General features: G+C 47.0%; 2 pseudogenes across 1 annotated transcript in view; both read right to left on the minus strand.

The window, feature by feature from the left end:
• Positions 1-18,973, minus strand: part of LOC128930738 (polyprenol dehydrogenase-like) — a 200,792-nt pseudogene that overhangs the window by 67,001 nt on the left and 114,818 nt on the right. The window lies entirely within an intron of this gene.
• Positions 14,801-16,325, minus strand: LOC144581276 (ribosome assembly protein METTL17, mitochondrial pseudogene; annotated as a pseudogene).

Here is an 18,973-nt window from a genome sequence, read left to right on the forward strand (position 1 = left end):
CGTTCTGACTCATCCTGGTCACCTACCCGGGTGGGCTGCTTTGACCTGAATCACCCCTGGTCAGCTCCTGTGACCCGCCTGTGACCCTCCTTCCCACAAAACTACGCACCCCACCACTCTGGCTTATCATAACCCTGGTCTTTCTAAAACAGCCAGTCAGAAGCAGCTTAGACTGTGCGGTCTACCCTTCCCAACAGGGGCACCATGCAGCATTAGAGGCGAAGTCTATCAGGAATAGGAACCCCTTCCCCTCCCCCGTCCAGGTGTGCCCTGGCCATTATTCCATCTGTAAGCTGCACCCTCCTACAGAAGTAAACTGCCTTGCTGAGGAAATGTATACTCGAGGGCTACTTCTTTTCCGGTACCAAAAATGTACATATAACAACTTATGATTGTTGACGAAAAGTGTCAAACTCTGTAAAATATTCTAAGAGATCTGTTCTGAGCCATATATGAGTGACCGTGGCTGACGACACAGCCCTCAGGAGGTCCTGAGGACACGGGCCCTGGGATGACGGCTGCAGCTTAGGATACTCCTCCACACATGTTGAATTTGGAGGCGAAATGCAGCTTTTGTGCTTGTGGGATTGAGTCTCACTTTCTCTATTTTTTTTTTCTTTGAGGTAGAGTCTCACTCTGTTGCCCAGGCTGGAATGAAGTGGCACAATCTCAGCTCACTGCCACCTCTGCCTCCCACAGTCAAGACATTCACTTGCCTCAGCCTCCTGATAAACTGGGATTACTGGTGCCCACCAACACGCCCAGCTAATTTTAGTATTTTAATAGAGATGGGGTTTCACCATGTTGGCCAGGCTGGTCTCGAACTCCTGACCTCAGGTGATCCACCTGCCTCGGCCTCTCAAAGTGCTGGGATTACAGGAGTGAGCCACTGTACTCATCTTAGTCTAATTTTCTTTTTGGCTGTCAGATAATGGTGGCTCTCTGCTTAATGAGACAGTTTCAGCTCCTTGTCACACAGGAGTTTGCTTCTTTAAAGCCAGCAATAAGGATTAGGTGTGGCGGCTCATGCCTATAATCCCAGCATTTTGTGAGGCCGAGGTGGGCAGATCACCTGAGGTCAGGAGTTCAAGACCAGCCTGGGTAACATGGTGAAACCTCGTCTCTACTAAAAATACAAAAACTAACAAGGCATGGTGGTAAACACCTGTAATCCCAGCTACTCAGGAGGCTGAGGCAGGAAAATTGCTTGAACCTGGGAGGTGGAGGTTGCAATGAGCTGAGACTGCGCCATTGCACTCTCGGTTACAAAATGTGTATTAATCGACTGTTTATGTTATGAATGAAGCCTGTGGTCAAGAGCAGCCTACTGGTAGTGAACTTTTGGGGCGTCAGAAGTTATACATATATTTTCAACTACATGGGAGTCGGTACCCCAGCCCCGTGTTGTTCTGTAATAAACTACACTGGACGAGCACCACTGACTGCATCTTAGCTGTGAACTCCTACCTAGCTTCCCTCCCTACCTCAGCCGCTTTGGGTGCCTAACTGGGCCATGCTGACACTGTGCTCATGTCATGCTGGCTCTGTGCTCACCCCACCATGTAACCAATGTCACCGCATCCTGCTCAGCCAGCGCACCTGCTATTGGGTATAACTCCCTTTGAACCCCCCTTGGTGACTGTTTGGAGATACCCTTAGCAACCAAGCATCCTGGGAACCTCCTCCCCCCAGTTACTAGCTAACTTGCCTGCTCTGCTTCTGCAAAATTCTGCTTCACCTAGGCTCCCCTCCCCTACCTAAATCAAGGTACTGTGACACTCTGCTTTTTGTCAGCTGAAAGGAACTCTCCTTTTCCCTGACTAAAAGCTGTTCAGGCTTTCTGTTAGCCTTTTTGAGCCTGACAGATGCCATCTTGGCTTCTGCATTCTAGAAACCTTCTCCCCTCTAAGCATGTAAGTATAGGATAGAGCAAGGTCAGGCTGACTCTGCACCGAGGAATGCCTTTGTTGATAAGAGGCTGAGTGAAGTGGGATCAGCAGAGACTGGGAATGCAGCTGCAGTGAGCGCCTAAGTTGTGTGTCTCCCATGACAGCGGTGCTCCTCACACCAGGCACTATTTTATTTCTTAGTATCATTTTTCCTTTTTAACTTTTTGTTTACTCTGCCTTTGGGGAAACTTTGTTTCAGCTAGGTTCCCCCTTCCTCTTAAAACTAGTGTATAAAAGACCACCTGACTTTTTCTTCTGGGCAAGATAATTTGGGGCATTAGCCACTCTCAGTCACCGGCTTAATAAAGGACTCATAATTCATTCTCAGAGTGTGGCGACTTCCTTGACTCCCTCAGGTACCACAGTATAGCGGGAAACCAATCCCCTTCCTTGGGGCCGAGAGACCTTTGAGCATCAGCCGTCTCAAAGATCTGCTAATTCAGAATTCAGTGTGTGGCGCATTCCTTCCACCTGCCTCGGATACAACGGTTCAGATGTCAACTGTATTTTGTGACTGGAACATGCACTCCCAGACCCTCCACCTTTGCTGAAACCGTGAGCTAAATGGTTTCTGACACAGAACTCTGTTTTAGGGTAAAGATTCCAGGGCCCACAAGAAATTTCCTGATGAGCCATTTCTGAGAGAGCATCCAATTGGAGGTAGGTACAGAAATGAACAATGTACGGAAATGTACAGAAAACAGACAGGAACAACCAGCCAGGGACAGGGACATTCAGAGACAGCAAGACCAACCCCTCCTGTTCGTTCTCCTCTTCAGGGTACTCCGCATCAAGGCATGGAGGATGCAGAACTTTATGACACTCAGGCCTGCATGTGCAAGCCTGGATGGACCCAGAAAGTCTGAAGTCCTGCCTGCCTCAGCTGATCGCCCCCCACCCCCAACCCCTGCATTCCCATTATCCCTAATCGCCCGGGAGGCTTCCCAGGACATTAAGCCTCTCTCCCCACAGTGCCATCTTAACTGTTCTTATGATAATGTGAATACTTCTCACCCCACCCTGCCATCTTAACTGTTCTTATGATAATGTGAATATAATGTGAATACTCCTCACCCGACCCTGCCATCTTAAGGGTTCTTGCTCTGTGAATATCCCTGTGACCCACCCTGCCATCTTAACTGGTCTTACACATTACCCCACCTACCATTGTAACTGGATGTATGGCAATGTATGCTCTTTGTCCCTAACCCCACCATTGTAACTAATCTTACTATGTAACACCACAGCCCCCTCCCCAAACCTATAAAACCAACTCCTATGCCACCACCCTTCGCTGACGCCCTTTTCGGCCTCAGCCCACCTGTACCCAGGTGAATAAACACCCATGTTGCTCACACAAAGCCTGTTTGGAAGATCTCTTTACTAAATGGGTATAATATTCGGTGCTATGTGACGTGACTAACACTGACCATGCACTTCCACTCAAGAAATAGTGAATATATACTCTTTTCTTTATGATTTTCCAAAATTCGGTTTGGTGTCCTTTTTGGTTGTTAATTTTATCATTTCACAAGTAATCCAGCGCATTGCTGAAAATTGAGCAATATTCTGAAGCCCTCCCAGATACGGTGGAGAAAAGATGGTATCATCGAGTGAGTCTCTGACTCTAGCACAAAGACCTCACTCCAACCCATCGACCAGGAAGCAAAGTTCTCGTCAAGTTCAGAGTGAAGAAGAGAGCTGTGCTCCATGACAGATGAACAGTAAACTGACCCTTCCCTGAGAAACGGGCTGCCTGTCATGGGCACGGCTGTGTAATGAACAGAGGCAGGACGCCTCATCCCGCCGGGAGCAAACTCCCCCAGGGGCCTCTCAGGGCTCTGGATTTCCTTCATGTGAGGCGCAAAGTGCCATCTGTTCTAGAATATCTTTCCACGTATTTGCACTGCAAATAGACTGCTCTTCACAGCAAAGGGTAGGCAAGGAAAAGGGTAAAGAAAAGAGAAAGGGCAGAGAGGGGAGAGGAAGGGAGGATTCCGGGCTTAACACCTGGGTGATGAAATCATCTGTACAACAAACCCCAGTGACACAGATGCATCTACCACAAACCTGCATGTACCCTGAACCTAACATAAACGTCTCCTCAAGGATCTAGAACTAGAAATGCCACTTGATCCAGCAATCCCGTGACTGGGTATATACCCAAAGGATTATAAATCATTCTACTCCAAAGACATGTGCACATGTATGTTCACTGCGGCACTGTTCTCAATAGCAGAGACCTGGAGCCAACCCAAATGTCCATCGATGATGGACTGGATAAAGAAAATACAGAACATCTACACCATGGAATACTATGTAGCCATGAAAAAGGACGAGTTCATCTCCTTTGTAGCAACGTGGATGAACCTGGAAACCATCATCCTCAGCAAACTGACAACAAGAACAGAAAAATCAAACACCGCATGTTCTCACTCATAAGTGGGTGTTGAACGGTGAGAACACAGGGACACAGGGAGGGGAGCACTACACACTGGGGCCTGTTGGGGGTGGGGGGCTAGAGGAGGGAGAGCATTAGAGAGATACCTAATGTAGATAATGGTGTAATGGATGCCACAAACCACCATGGCACGTGTGTACCTGTGTGACAAAGCTGCACGCTCTACACATGCATCTCAGAACTTAAACTTTTTTAAAAGTTCACAAAGACAAAGAAAAAGGACTTTGCACCTGCAACTCTGCTTGGTTGGATTTGCTTGACTTTAACCCCATGCAGAAGTGTTTTCCTGGAACTGCTGTACTCAGAAACATGAACCCAAGCTTAGTCTGACTCTGGACGCTTTTTGAGTGTACTCTTGAAAGTCAACAACGTGGGTGGATGGGGCAACTCCTACCTACATAATCACACACAGTCACTGCAAGGCACCTTCCTGGATTGTCATTAGCTTTCAGTGAGAAACAGCTGCAGAAACCAGGTCTCAAGATGAAGAGGGTAAATCCCAGACACAAGCCAGGACGTGTCAGCGGGCATGCAGCCTGTCTGTTTCAGAGCTCGGTGATGGAAAAAGAGGCAACACCACGGGTCAGCATTTTAGACTGGAACATCCAGGTATGGGTGTGTGCGTATTTGTGTGTGTGCATGTGAGTTTGTGCGCGAGTGTGTGTGTGCATGTGTGTGTATATATGAGTGTGTGTGTGTGCTCAGAACACTTGAGAGTGATCCAAGATGGCTGATCACTAACAGCTTGGGATTGTAGCTCCCAGTGAAAGCGCAGAGAACGAGAGGACGCCACACTTTCAGACGAATTTTTGTCGCTCACAGACCAGAAGATTCCCAGTGGCGGTGCCCCACGGGTCGCCAGCGCAACTCTTGTGGCCAGCGCAGTGGTTTTGCTGGCTCCTTGGTGTGGCAGCTCTTCCTGCAGAGTAAACGGGACTTGTTCCCCTTCTGACCGATGTTTGGAGCTCTGGAAAGGCAGAGCCGCTTATTATGGACTCAAGAAGAAAGCCAGACCGGAGATTCCTGGGCAGAAGAGCACCATCAGTCTTATCGCTGCTGTTTTGGCTGGCGCAGTGGGTTGCTCGGATTCCAGTCCTGGGAATCAATAAACTGGACATCCACTCAGAAACCTAATTAGAAAGGCGGTAATTGTAAAGACGACAGATGGATAAATTTCTAACAAAGGGAAGAAACCAGCCTAAAAAGGCTGAGAATAGCCAAAATCAGAACCCTTCTTCCTCTACAGGGGATTACGGTTCCTCATCAGCAAAGGAACAAGCCCTGATGGAAAAGGACTGTGTTCCATTATCTGAAGTAGGCTTCAGAAGGTGGCTGATAAGAAACTTCTGGGAGTTAAAAGAACTTGTTCTAACCCAATGTAAAGAAACTAAGAACTTTGAAAAAAGGTTTGACGAAATGCTAACAAGAATAGACAATATAGAGAGGAATGTAAGTGAATTAATGGAGTTGAAAAACACAACATGAAATATGCACAAGTTTGAATAGCCAAATTGATCAAGCAGAAGAAAGGATATCAGAGGTCGAAGACCAGCTTAATTAAATAAAATGAGAAGAGAATAATAGAGAAAAAAGGATAAAAAGGAATGAGCAAAGTCTCCAAGAAATATGGGACTATGTGAAAAGACCTAATCTACATTTGATAGGTGTACATGAATGCGACGGAGAGAATGAATCCAAGCTGGAAAATACTCTTCATACTATTCAGGAAAACTTTCCCAATCTAGCAAAGCAGGACAATCTTCAACCCCTGGTAATACAGAGAATACCACAAAGATATTCCTCAAGAAGAGCAACCCCAAGACAATGATAGCTTCTGTGTTACGTCAGCTGAGCATTAGCTCTGAAACAGCTGCTATATCTGCCATCCTGCCATCCTTGGGCTTACGGTGTGGCCATCCATTGACATAGCTTAAGTATGTCTTCACACCGAGGGGATGGGAGCATTGATATAAATAAATGTTTGGACAGATTACAGCTCTCCTGCCAGACAGTTCGATGGGCAATGACAATCCGATTTAGCCCAGCAGCTTACATTTACAGAACTTGCTCAACTGCAGACAGGACACGGAAGCTTTCACGTAATATTTAAATGCCCACAGGTATTCACAACTCACATCAGCCCAAGATGGGAGATGCACGGGTGTCCCTGGTCGCCTCGAGATTTGTGGGTTGAAACTCTAAGGCCACATGGGAGGGTATTTGGAGATGGAGCCTTTGGGAAATGATGACGTTTAGATCACGTCATGAGAGTGGGGCCCTTATGATAGGATTAGTGCCCTTAAGAGGAAACACCATGGCAGACATGCGTGCTCCCTCATGATCCCTCTTACTCTCTCTCTGCCATGTGAAGCCATCCATAAACCAAGAAGAAGAGACTGTCCAGAACCCCACCACTGTCCAGAACCTGGGTGGAGGCATTTCTGCCTCCAGTACTATCGGGAGATACATTTCCATTCTGTAAACAACCCCATCTATGGTGCAGTTAACGCTTGACCAACATGGGTTTGAACTGCATGGATCCAATTCTATGGGAATTTTCTTCCACTTCTGCCACCCCTGAAACAGCAAGACCAAGCCCTCCTCTTCATCCTCCTCTTCGGGGTACTCAACGTGAAGACGATGAGGATGAAGACCTTTATGATGACCCTCTTCCACTTAATAAATAGTAAATATACTTTCTCTATGATTTTTCAAAATTTGTCAGTCCTGGGTGTGCTTCTGGTTTTTAATTTTAGTTTTCCTTTGGTGTCCTTTTTGACTTTTAATTTTATTTTTCCATAAGTTATTGGGTTCATGTGGTATTTGGCTATTTGAGTTAAGTCCTTTTTTGGAGATGGAGTTTAGCTCTTGTTGTCCAGGCTGGAGTGCAGTGGCGTGATCTCAGCTCACCGTGATCTCTGCCTCCTGGGTTCAAGCGATTCTTCTGCCTGAGCCTCCCATGTAGCTGGGACTACAGGCACACACCACCACATCTGGCTAATTTTGTAGGTTTAGTAGAGACGGCATTGCTCCATGTTGGTCAGGCTGGTCTCGAACTCCCGACATCAGGAGATCTGCCTACATCAGCCTCCCAAAGTGCTGGGATGACAGGCATGAGCCAGCAGGTGCAGTGTCTTGTGTGCGTTTGTCCTAAATTTTCCTGGCGCCGGATGAACAGCAGGGTATACACCCTGGACAACACAGCCGCTTCACTGATGTGTACAGTGCTTACACACTATAGCTCCCATCCTCACAACAGCTGCAAAGCGGAATGCACTGAAAATCAGCAACTCTCTCATCCATCAGAAAATAGAAACCACAGGAAAATGCTGCCTGAAGACTAGACAGACAGACAGACAGGTGGTGTGAGGCATTCTGTTGGACTGGGAATTCCTGTGGGAGCAGGCAGTGATGGACACATTGGTAGGCTCATTACTGAACAGCTGCAGTCTGACCGTGGACAAGTCTCAGGGACATGGATGAAGCTGGAAACCATCAGATGTTCATTGCAGCTCTGCTTACCATAGCAAAGACTTGGAACCAACCCAAACGCCCATCAATGACAGACTGGACAAGAAAATGTGGCACATAGACACCATAGAATACTATGCAGCCATCAAAAAGGGATGAGTTCATGTCCTCTGCAGCGAGTAGATGAAACTGGAAACCATCATTCTCAGCAAACTGACACAAGAACAGAAAACCAAATACTGCATGTTCTTAATCACAGGTGGGTGTTGAACAATGAGAACACATGGACACAGGGAGGGGAGCATCACACACTTCGGTCTGTTGGGGTGTGGGAGCTAGGGGAGGGATAGCAGGAGGTGGGGGGATTGGGGAGGAAGAGCATGGGGTGGGGACTAGGGGAGGGAGAGGAGGGGGTGGGGGGCCGGGAAGGGATAAATGGGGGTGGGGGCTGGGGGGATTGGGGAGGGAGAGCATTAGGAGAAATACCTAATGTAGATGGAGGCAGCAAACCACCATGGCACGTGTATACCCATGAAACAATCCTGCACAATCTGCACACTACTCCAGAACCTAAAATATAAGAGAGAGAGAGAGAGAGAGAGAGAGAGGAAGGAAGGAAGGAAGGAAGGAAGGAAGGAAGGAAGGAAGGAAGGAAGGAAGGAAGGAAGGAAGGAAGGAAGGAAGGAAGGGAGAAAGAAAGAGCGAGAAAGACCCAGAGAGGGAAGGAAGGAGGGAGGGAGGGAAGAAACTCACTCCTGGGTGTCCATCTTACAGGGGACGCTGCCCTTTCGCAAATTTTACATCTAGGAGCTCGGCCAGCTTCCCTGGGTGGAGATCCAAGAAATACCCAGCGGTGTGCTATTGAGGGAGAAAGGAACCTTCTGGAACATGCCCGGAGCAATCTGTGTTCCATCCGCCCTCAAGGTAAAGTACTGAGCACGGCCAAAGTAACCTGGGGGAAAGAAAATCTCAGATCTCACTACCTTTCTTTCTCTTTTTCTTTTCTTCTCTTCCTTCCTCCCTTCTCTCCCTCCCCCTCTTTCTTTTTCTCCCTCTCCTCTCTTCTTCCCTCACCTTCTCTCTCTTCCCCTTCCTTTCCCTCTCCTTTCCTCTCCTCCCTTTCTTTCACTTTTTTTTGAGGCAGAGTTTCACCCTTGTCGCCCAGGCTGGAGTACAGTGGCACAATCTTAGCTCACTGCAACCTCCATCTCCCGGGTTCAAGTGATTCTCCTGCCTCAGACTCCCCAGTAGCTGGGATTACAGGCACCTGCCACCACATCTGGCTTTTTTTTTGTATTTTTAGTAGAGATGGGGTTTCACCATATTAGCCAGGCTGCTGTGAAAGTCCTGACCTCAGGTGATCCACACCCCTTGGCCTCCCACAGTGCTGGGATGACAAGCATAAGCCACCATGCCTAGCCAAATTTCAGTTTCTTAGCTTTTCTTCTTTTTTTGGGAGATGAAGTTTCACTCTTGTTGCCCAGGCTGGAGTGCACGGCCTCAACCTCAACCTCCTGGGTTTGAGCGATTTTCCTGCCTCAGCCTCACAAGTAGCTGGGATTACAGGCACCTGACACCACATCTGGATAATTTTTATATTTTTAGCAGAGACGGGGTTTTGCCATATTGGCCAGGCTGGTCTCGAACACCTGACCTCGGGTGATCCGCCCCTCCTCCCCTTGGCCTCCCAAAGTGCTGGGATTGCAGGCATGAGCCAGCATGCCTAGCCCAATTTCAGTTTCTCTTAGCTCTCTTTCTTTTTTATTTCTGAGATGAAGTTTCACTCTTGCTACCCAACCACGCTTTGCGTGCACAAGAGATGCTGTAGCCACGTGCTGAGCCGTTCAGTCACGTTTCCAAGCACAAAAGCTGCGACACGGTACCGACTCCTTCACTGGAGAAGCGCCTCTCTGAATGCATCTGAAAGTCGCATGGGACTCGATTGAAGCAACTGAGGAAAGAGTGACCACAGATATGCTCTCTGTCTGTTAGGCTCACGGTACTCCAACCACAGAAATGAGGAGCCACGAGGGAGGCCGATGCAGAAAGAAGCCATCACTGGCCGGGCGCAGTGGCTCACGCCTGTAGTCCCAGCACTTTGGGAGGCCAAGGCAGGTGGATCTCCTGAGGCTGGAAGTTCAAGACCAGCCTGAGCAACATGGAAAAACCCCATCTCTACTCAAAATATAAATTAGCCAGGAGTGGTGGCATGTGCCTGTAATCCCAGCTACTCAGGAAGCTGAGGCAGGAGAATCACTTGAACACGGGAGGCTGAGGCAGGAGAATCGCTTGAACCCGGGAGGTGAAGATTGCGGTGAGCCGAGATCGTGCCACTGCACTCCACTCTGGGCGACAAGAGCAAAACTCCATCTGATAAAAAATAAGAAAGAAAAGAAGCCATCACGATCAACTTAAGTATAAAGGAAGCCAGCAAAGCTGCAGTGCTACCCTGCGTGGTACATGTGAGCATAACTACTGTAAGGCCACAAGCCTTCCTGGTCACCCTGATCAGCTGGCCTCATGATCACAGCACTAGACTCAGGACACACCCTCCCCATAAAAGTGAATTCTGGAATGAATGTGGACAACTTCATGCCTCTCTGTATGGGCCTTTGCATCGAAAGCACAAAGCGGTCCGACAAAGCATTATGGGAAAATCCCAAAGGTGACTGAGGGAACGCCTTGCACGTGTGTTATTTTATTCTATTAGTACACTCTCAGTTCTGGGTGCATGTGCAGAACGTGCAGGTGTGTTACACAGGTACACATGTGTCATAGCGGTTTCCATCCCCCCGTCATCCAATTATGCCTGTCCACAGGATGGCTCCTTTCCTTGCCTGCCAGAAGGGACCAGGCATCAGCCATAGCTTAATGAAAATCTGAATTATTAGGAAAGGGATGAGGGAGAGGGGAAGAGAAGGAAGGAGAGGAGAACAGATTGGAGGGAGGACAGGGACGCACAGGAGAGACAGAGAGATCTTTGTTTTGTGATAACCTCCATCCCCTACAACTTGACCATGGTGTTGAACGATAAAACCATGTTTTCTGACAAAGGAGTTATGCAAAGAGCAAATGAAATACCGTTGGGGGGACATAAAAGACCAGCCAGAGCATCTGACTGGAGAAACGCAAGGAAAGGCTATCTTAGCACAAGTCACTGGGGTGTTAGAAGCCACAGTGGGGATAGGCTGATTTCCGTCCTCCTTCCAAATCCCTGTGTTAAAGTCCTAATGCCCAGGACCTCAGAATGTCACCATGTTTGAAAGAGGTGATTAAGGTAAAAGAAAGTCACTAGGCTGGATCTAATCCAAGAGGACTGGGGCGCAAGAGGAGGAGATGAGGACACAGAGAAACACAGAGGGACGACCCTGTGAGGACACGGGGAGAAGACGGCATCTCCAAGCCCAGGAGAGAGGCCTCAGGAGGAGCCAGCCCTGCCCAGACCTGGATCTCAGACCTCCCACCTCCAGGACTGTGGCAGAGGCAGTGTCTGCTGTTTCAGCTGCCCAGCCAGTAGCATTTTGCTATGGTGGCACGAGGTAATAGAACAGGCATTCCATCACTGCTTCTTTCCTCGGGGGGCGTCGTGAAGTACCCCAACAGCGTTAGGTGGTGTTACAGGAGACCCCAACATCTGCCATGCTCCCAGAAGAGTGAGCTATGTTTTACGTGTTGGAGTGGCTTTCCTGAAAGCATTAGGATCATCTGAATAACTGGGATCTCTGCACCAGGGAGCCTGGGGTCTACTTGAGGACGATACCTGCTGAGAGTGACACATTCTCTTCGTTTCTTCAATTGCCCTTTAATGAAGAAATATAAAAATATATTATTTATATAATGCAATATATATCTATATTATTTATAATATTTTATTATATATATTTACATATTGCATTATATATTTATACATATTTATATATAAATATTTGTTGCATTATACAATATACATGTATATACTGCATTATACAAATAATGCAATATATGCCTTTCATAAATATATGTATTGCATTATACAAATAATGCAATATATATATATATATATATATTTATTTATGAAAGGCATTTATAAAACTTCATGTTTATGCCTGTTGGATAAAACAGGTGGTGGAGTTGTATTTATATATATTTTTTTTAATTTTTAATTTTTATAAATAGAGATGGGGTTTCTCCATGTTGGCCAGGCTGGTCTCGAACTCCTAACCTCAGGTGATCCGCCCACCTTGGCCTCCCAAAGTGCTGGGATTACATGCATGAGCCACCACACCTGGCTGTATTTACATATATATAAAGTAAAATTGTATTTACATGTATAAGAAAGTAAAATTGCCTTGGTAAGAAAATTTTTTGTCTGAATGCTATTTTTTCCTTGCGGAACCTAGAAACAAGCATTCTGTCTCTAACGGGAAGGTTTTCAAATGACTCTGCCCAGACCCAGCAGAGAAAGGCGACATGGAGGCTGCTGAAATGACAGTGAGAGATTTAGAATATTCTGTGAAACAGGTGCTAACGCACCAGCAGAACTTGAGAGGACTGACCAAATTCTGAAAAATTCTGTTCTGGATAAACTCCTACCAAACAGTGTCGCTTGATACAGGAAAATCTTTCCAGACACAAAGAGTCAATTGACGTAACCAACTTCATTGTTGTCTATTTCAAGAAATTACCAAAGCCACCTCCACCCTCGGCAACCACCACCCTGATTAGTCTGCAGCCAGCAACACTGGGGCAAAACTCTCCATCAGGAATAAGGTTTTGAAACCCGAAACGTTGAGATAATTGTCAGTATTGTTTAGTAACAAAGTATGCTTTAAAAAACAATAATGCCTATGGTTGGGAGGTTTTATGGACACACCATGAAATGCTCTCAGCTTAGTGCTCACTGCGGGAAGTAGAAAAGTTCCTTTTAAAGTTTCCTTCCTTGTTAAAGGGCAAAGGTGCTAATAACTCTCTGTGAAGCCCCATCCTATGTGGCTGTTAGACATGCTGAGCTCACAGGCACGTAGTACATTCTACGTCCTTGTACTTTCACCGAGATATCAGAGCTGAACATGCTCACAGGCGGGTCCCAGCTCTCCGTGGCTTTCACCTGTTTAGAAAAGTTTTAAGTTGTCAGACAGTCGGGCTTTAGTTTAGATGCTGAGGTCTGGCTCCGGCCCATGGAGCTCAGACACGGCAGGAAGGACAACCCCACATGCGTCAGGGATACATGTGTGTGTTTTCCTTTGTTCATTGTACTCTTGTGGCACGATGGCTAGTGAGGGTCCCCTCCCTGCACCCCAGAAAGTAAAAACTGCGTTGCTGAGAGATCCTCTGTCTCAGGGCTGATGTTTCTTTGCCATGCCGAGCGTCTATTTCCAACAATCACCATTCACTACATTGAATGGTGCTCAGTAACTACATTATTAACTTTGCCCATTTCTCTTTTGTTGCTCAGAAGAATGATACATTTGTCAGAGAAGCAAAGAAGAAGGTTCTTGGAAAGGTGATGGTCATATTGCTGAAAGGTAGGTAAGAACAGAACACGGACGGACTCGATGGCCCCCATTATGCTCAAGGGTGGGGGTAGCTCATAAGAAAGGCAATGAGCTGACATTATGCTGGAGAAATATGCCAGGAAGGGACTGTCAAAAGCTACGTAGTGTGTGCAGTGATATTTTCACAGTGCTCTGAAAATGAGGTTGTTAATTGTCCAAATGAACCACTGGCTGGGTGACCGCACGCGAGCATGAGTTGCTGTGTGTCAGCTAGGATTCCAGGAAAACAGATTGTGCCAGACACGTGGATATCCCCACGTGGGCAGAGAAGACACGGGAGTGCATTACAAACAGGATTTATGTTTTGCATCCAGCTACCTCTCTCTGGGGCATGACTGACCATCCAGCAGTACCCTAACCTAATACAGCCTCCAGCCACCCTGCCAGGTATTTACGCAGAGTCTTCATTTTATGTAACAAGCAAGATCCTTGGATTTTCACCCATTAAGTTTTAGTGAGAATGTTAAGATTTCTTCCAGATAACCAAAGCAGGAGCTGCAAGACTGCAGATGGCGCGCTGAGGACTTACATATCCATCTGATCTGGCCAGGAATGTGATCCATCAAAAACTCGGGAACTTTCCTTGTCGTTGTCCTCTAATGCGTATTCAGAATGTACTCTGTGGTAAGCACCATTTTACAAAAAGACTGTCGAGGGGTGGATCACAAAGTCAGGAGTTCAAGTCCAGCCTGACCAACATGGCGAAACCCTGTCTCTACTAAAAATACAAAAAGTAGCCAGGCAAAGTAGCACACACCTTTAATCCCAGCTACTCAGGAAGCTGAGGCAGGAGAATCGCTTGACCCTGAGAGGAGGAAGTTGCAGTGAGCGAAGGTCAAGCCACTGCACTCCAGCCTGGGCAACAGAGCAAGACCCCATCTTAGAAAAAAAGAAAACTGGCCTGGTGCGGTGGCTCACGCCTGTAATCCAAGCACTTTGGAGGCCAAGGTGGGCAGATCACTTTAGGTCAGGAATTTAAGACCAGCCTGACCAACATGGTGAAACCCTGTCTTTAAAATAATAATAATAAAGAAAAAGAAAAAAACATAATAATGTAAATATTTTGAAACAGCCTAGCAGCAAGTTGCCATGTTGTTTGAGTTTGCAATGATCTCTTGTAGCAATGGAGTCGGGCTGGGGAAAATCTTGTTCCTGCGAAACAGAGGAGGTTCCGCCACAGTTTCTCAGGTCAGGGACTGTGTCCTCCGTTTCGAGATATTATTAAAGAGTGGTATCGTCAGAGAACTGCCAGGATGCAAAAGTACTTTTCGAGATATTATTAAAGAGTGGTATTGTCAGAGAACCGTGAGGATGCAAAAGTACACCGAACGTCATTTCAGTGTGGAGCTGAGCGCAATCAAAGCTAGTGAGTTTCTTTTTTTTTTTTTCTTTAAAAATTTATTATTTATTATTAAAAATCTCAAACAAACACAGACATATGGGGATGCTAGCATTCCCCTCCTGGATACCAGGTAGCTTCAGCCCTGGCAGGCATGATAGAAGAAAATACTTGTTACACATCCTTGTCAACTCTCAGAGGGATCTTGAGCAGTGGATGGAGGAAACGCAGACGGAGTAAACACAGGTAAAAGATCTCCCCAGGAGCTGACTCGGGCACAACGATACAAATCCCTGCCATGCCGGCGGGCTGTGATCACAGCATGCTGCATATGCCCATCTGGACAGCACAAGTGACAATGCACATGGCGAGGCCGTTTAAGGACAGGTTGAGTGATACGGGGCCAGTGATTAGCCTCATCTGGAGACCACCAAGCAAGGATCACCAAAGAGAACTTTTCTTCCTTTGGTTTCTTGTTCCAGCTGAAGGGGATGGGATGGTACGCCTGTGAGATGCTACAAGCCAGGGGCTTAGAGGTTGTCAACTGGGGACAAGGGAGTTCATGGGGACATGGGGCAAAGACAAAACCAGGTGGAGGGTCCAAAGGTGACTTCTCATTTCCGTTAAGGACCAGATCCCTGGCATCCATGAGAAGGCTGTGCCCAGCTTTTGTTCCATTCTCCACCAGCACCAGGAAATGATGTGTCTTACGCCATAAGGTTTGAACTACTTCATTACGGTCAGCCTTGCTGGGCAGTTCACTTAAGGAAAAGGCTGATATGACTATATCAAACTGCACCTTGGGTGATACAGGTAGAAACTGTCTGAAAAATACCCCTGGAATATAAGGCTCCCCAGATTCTGAACCACCTTTCAGTAGCTTTTCTGCCAAAACCAACATGGCAGTTGATCTGTCCACACACATATATTCACGTAGGGTCTGACCCCAAACACTGTGAGCAGCCCAGGTGACAGAACCAGTACCCGAGCCAAAGTCCATTAAAGTTTGTGGCTGAAATGCTTGATTTTGAGCCTGGATCTCATGGAATGCTCTGGAGACTGCTGCAAAGCCACCATCCAGTCTTGCTGCCATATACACCAGGCTCAGTCCCTCACTGTAGCTCAGTTCTTGCCAATGGTAGGTAGTTTTATGTAGTGCATGAAGCACTGCTTCATGAAGTTTCTCCTCTGTCTGAAATAAGTCTGGGTTTTCCAGGAATATTTTCTCAAGATCCACAGCTGTCTTTGCAACTCCTCTGGCTCTACAGGCAAATGTCTGCTCCAGAGATAATTGGTCAGTGCTTGCACCTGATTCTCCATATTGGGCTCAGCGATCTCACGTAGCAGCAACTGGGCACCGTTAGACAGTGCCTGTGGCAGCCGCACGTGCGGTAGTTTCCGGATGCCAGGGTGTTGGCGATGGGGCTCTTCTGCAGGAAATCGGACTTGTTATCTACCTGGGTCACTCCAGGTACTACGGCGGCGAGAGCCCGGGTCTGAGGAACTACTCCAAGGCCGGGACACAATCTTCCTAATGTCAGTCGATACCTCAGAGGCCCCGCCATGGTTCCGGAGGCGAACCGGAAACGGAAGTGTAAATGCCCGTGACCTTCAGTCCCAACAGCTAGTGAGTTTCTAACTTCTCTGAATCTATCGTGAATACAATCACTAACATCTTGTTTGCGGTTGAGTGACTATGAAGTTAGTAGACGTATTTCAAACTATGACCAGCAGAAGCAAACTATCCTTAAGTTAACTTTTTACCGCTCTTTCTACGCAAAACCAGAAAAGCAAACGTCTTTGCCATGATGATACGCTCATGTCCTGACTCCCAAAAACTTGATTCAGGGTAGCAGAGCCCACATGGCGTTTGGGGCGTGACCCCTGCCTGTCTGCCCGTCACCTTCTGCTGTTCTCCCCATTGCTGCACCCACAGTACCTTACATGGCCACCTTGTACAATGCGAGCTTATCACGTGTGACTACTCCTTGCAATTACTATTCCCTGGCATGGAAGGACCCGTGCCTACACCTTGTCCTGGCTGGCTTCTTCTTAATGTTCATGTCTACACAAGTGTCAGCCACTTAGACTTTCTCAGACACCCAAGCTAAGGTAGCCGCTACTCTCTCTTATTTTCTTCACCGTCTTTATCTGTAGCCGATATTACCTTGTTTTTCAAAAACATAGTTGCGTACTGTTTTCCTTGTCCACGCAATTATCAGCTCTACAAGAAGAAAGACCTTGTCCCTTCGGTGCCACGCGCCTCTGCAGCATCCGTCGGCATGCTTGGACGTGGTAGAAACTGTGTAAACATTCGGCAGATGACTAAAACATCATCTCCAGCCTGGGCCAACCCTTGGCTCCTATGTTTCACACAGCCACTGATGATACTCTACAGCCTTCTTTCCAGAACGACTTTAATTTCCATCGCCTGTGCTCTGTAACACCATAATTACAGTATATCTGCTTTCAGTTTTCCCATTCTGCAAGGGCACAGGAGATTGTATTCTTTTTTTTTTTTTTTTTTGAGACGGAGTTTTGCTCTTGTTACCCAGGCTGGAGTGCAATGGTGCGATCTCCGCTCACCGCAACCTCCGCCTCCTGGGTTCAGGCAATTCTCCTGCCTCAGCCTCCCGAGTAGCTGGGATTACAGGCACGCGCCACCATACCCAGCTAATTTTTTGTATTTTTAGTAGAGACGGGGTTTCACCTTGTTGACCAGGATGGTCTTGATCTCTTGACCTCATGATCCACCCGCCTTGGCCTCCCAAAGTGCTGGGATTATAGGCGTGAGCCACCGTGCCTGGCCTAGGAGATTCTATTCTTATAGGCAGGGACTGTGTTTTAGTAGCCTTTCTATCATTTGTACCTAAGATTGTGCTTGGCACATAATACTCTGTAGAAAAAAAAACCCTGTGAATGTGAAGTGATGTGAACATATGATCATGGAAGATGTATTCGAGTTAAGGACGTCAGGATGAGGTCACCGCAGATGCAGGACTGATGTACGCTCCTAGGTTCCATTGCATATTCTCTCACACAAGTACTACTGTTCAGCTCTGAGAATCACTCTCACTTTTATTCCCAGGAAATTTCACATCATTATCTTCAATTCAGTGAGGTCTAAGAAGCAAGGCAAGTAATGATATAAAATTATTGCTAATAGAAAATTCACTTTTAATCTCGCTTCAAGCAAGATTTTCTTTTTTTGTGAAATGAAGGAATGCACATATCTTCAAGGCTATGAGCTGATTGCTGCACAGGAGAGGAACTCTGATTTAGGAAAATCTACAATTGATGTTTAGACACTTGAGCCTCAGGTCTTAGAAAATGTGCCCCTAGACGGAGATGATGATAGCTAATTAGCTCGATATAGGAAAATAAGTGTTGCTCAAATCTGAACAGTGCTACTCAGACATGAGACTGTATAATGAGCTTGTGAAGAGGGAGGCTGCACCTTCATCTATTCTTTAACCGAGGCAGGCTTAACACGTAGTAAAGCGTCTGGGCACAGGGCCCCCACGCCTGTTATCCCAGCACTTTGGGAGGCCGAGGCCAGTGAATCACCCGAGGTCAGGAGTTTGAACCAGCCAGACCAACATGGTGAAATCCCATCTCTACCAAAAAAATAAAAGACATTAGCCGAGCGTGGTGGCTTGTGCCTGTAATCCCAGCTACTTGAGAGGCTGAGGCAGGAGAATTGCTCAAACCCGGGAGGTGGAGGTTGCAGTAAGGTGAGATTGCACCATTGCACTCCAGCCTGGGCAGCAAGAGTGAAACTTTGTCTGCCCCCATCCAAAAAAAATCTAAATCCGTAGACTTCGAGTACTTTGTCCTTCATATGGTGGGTGGACCTGGTCTAATCAGTTGACGGTGTGAATAGCCCAGAAGACTGATGTTCTCTGAGTAAGAAAGGATTCTGCCAACAGATGGGCTTTGGGCTCCATGTACCATGGCTCCTCCCGCGGCCCCAGCTGGCCTGGGACTTGCCAACCTCCATTATCACGTGAGCAGAATTCCTTAAAATAAATGCTTTCTATCAATACAGCCAGCTTATTGCTGTTTTTTCTCTGCAGCATCCTGACTCATACACATAGTTCCCTGCTTCCGTGGCTCCCACCTCCCGTGGTACCCTTGTTCTGTAAGAAAGTAGTAAGTTTTAGGTGAACACCAAGGAGAAATATCATCCAGGAAACGCCTTTGCCTCCTTGAAGATCTG

Source organism: Callithrix jacchus, chromosome Y (assembly GCF_049354715.1).
Source record: "Callithrix jacchus isolate 240 chromosome Y, calJac240_pri, whole genome shotgun sequence".
Classification (NCBI taxonomy): domain Eukaryota; kingdom Metazoa; phylum Chordata; class Mammalia; order Primates; family Cebidae; genus Callithrix; species Callithrix jacchus.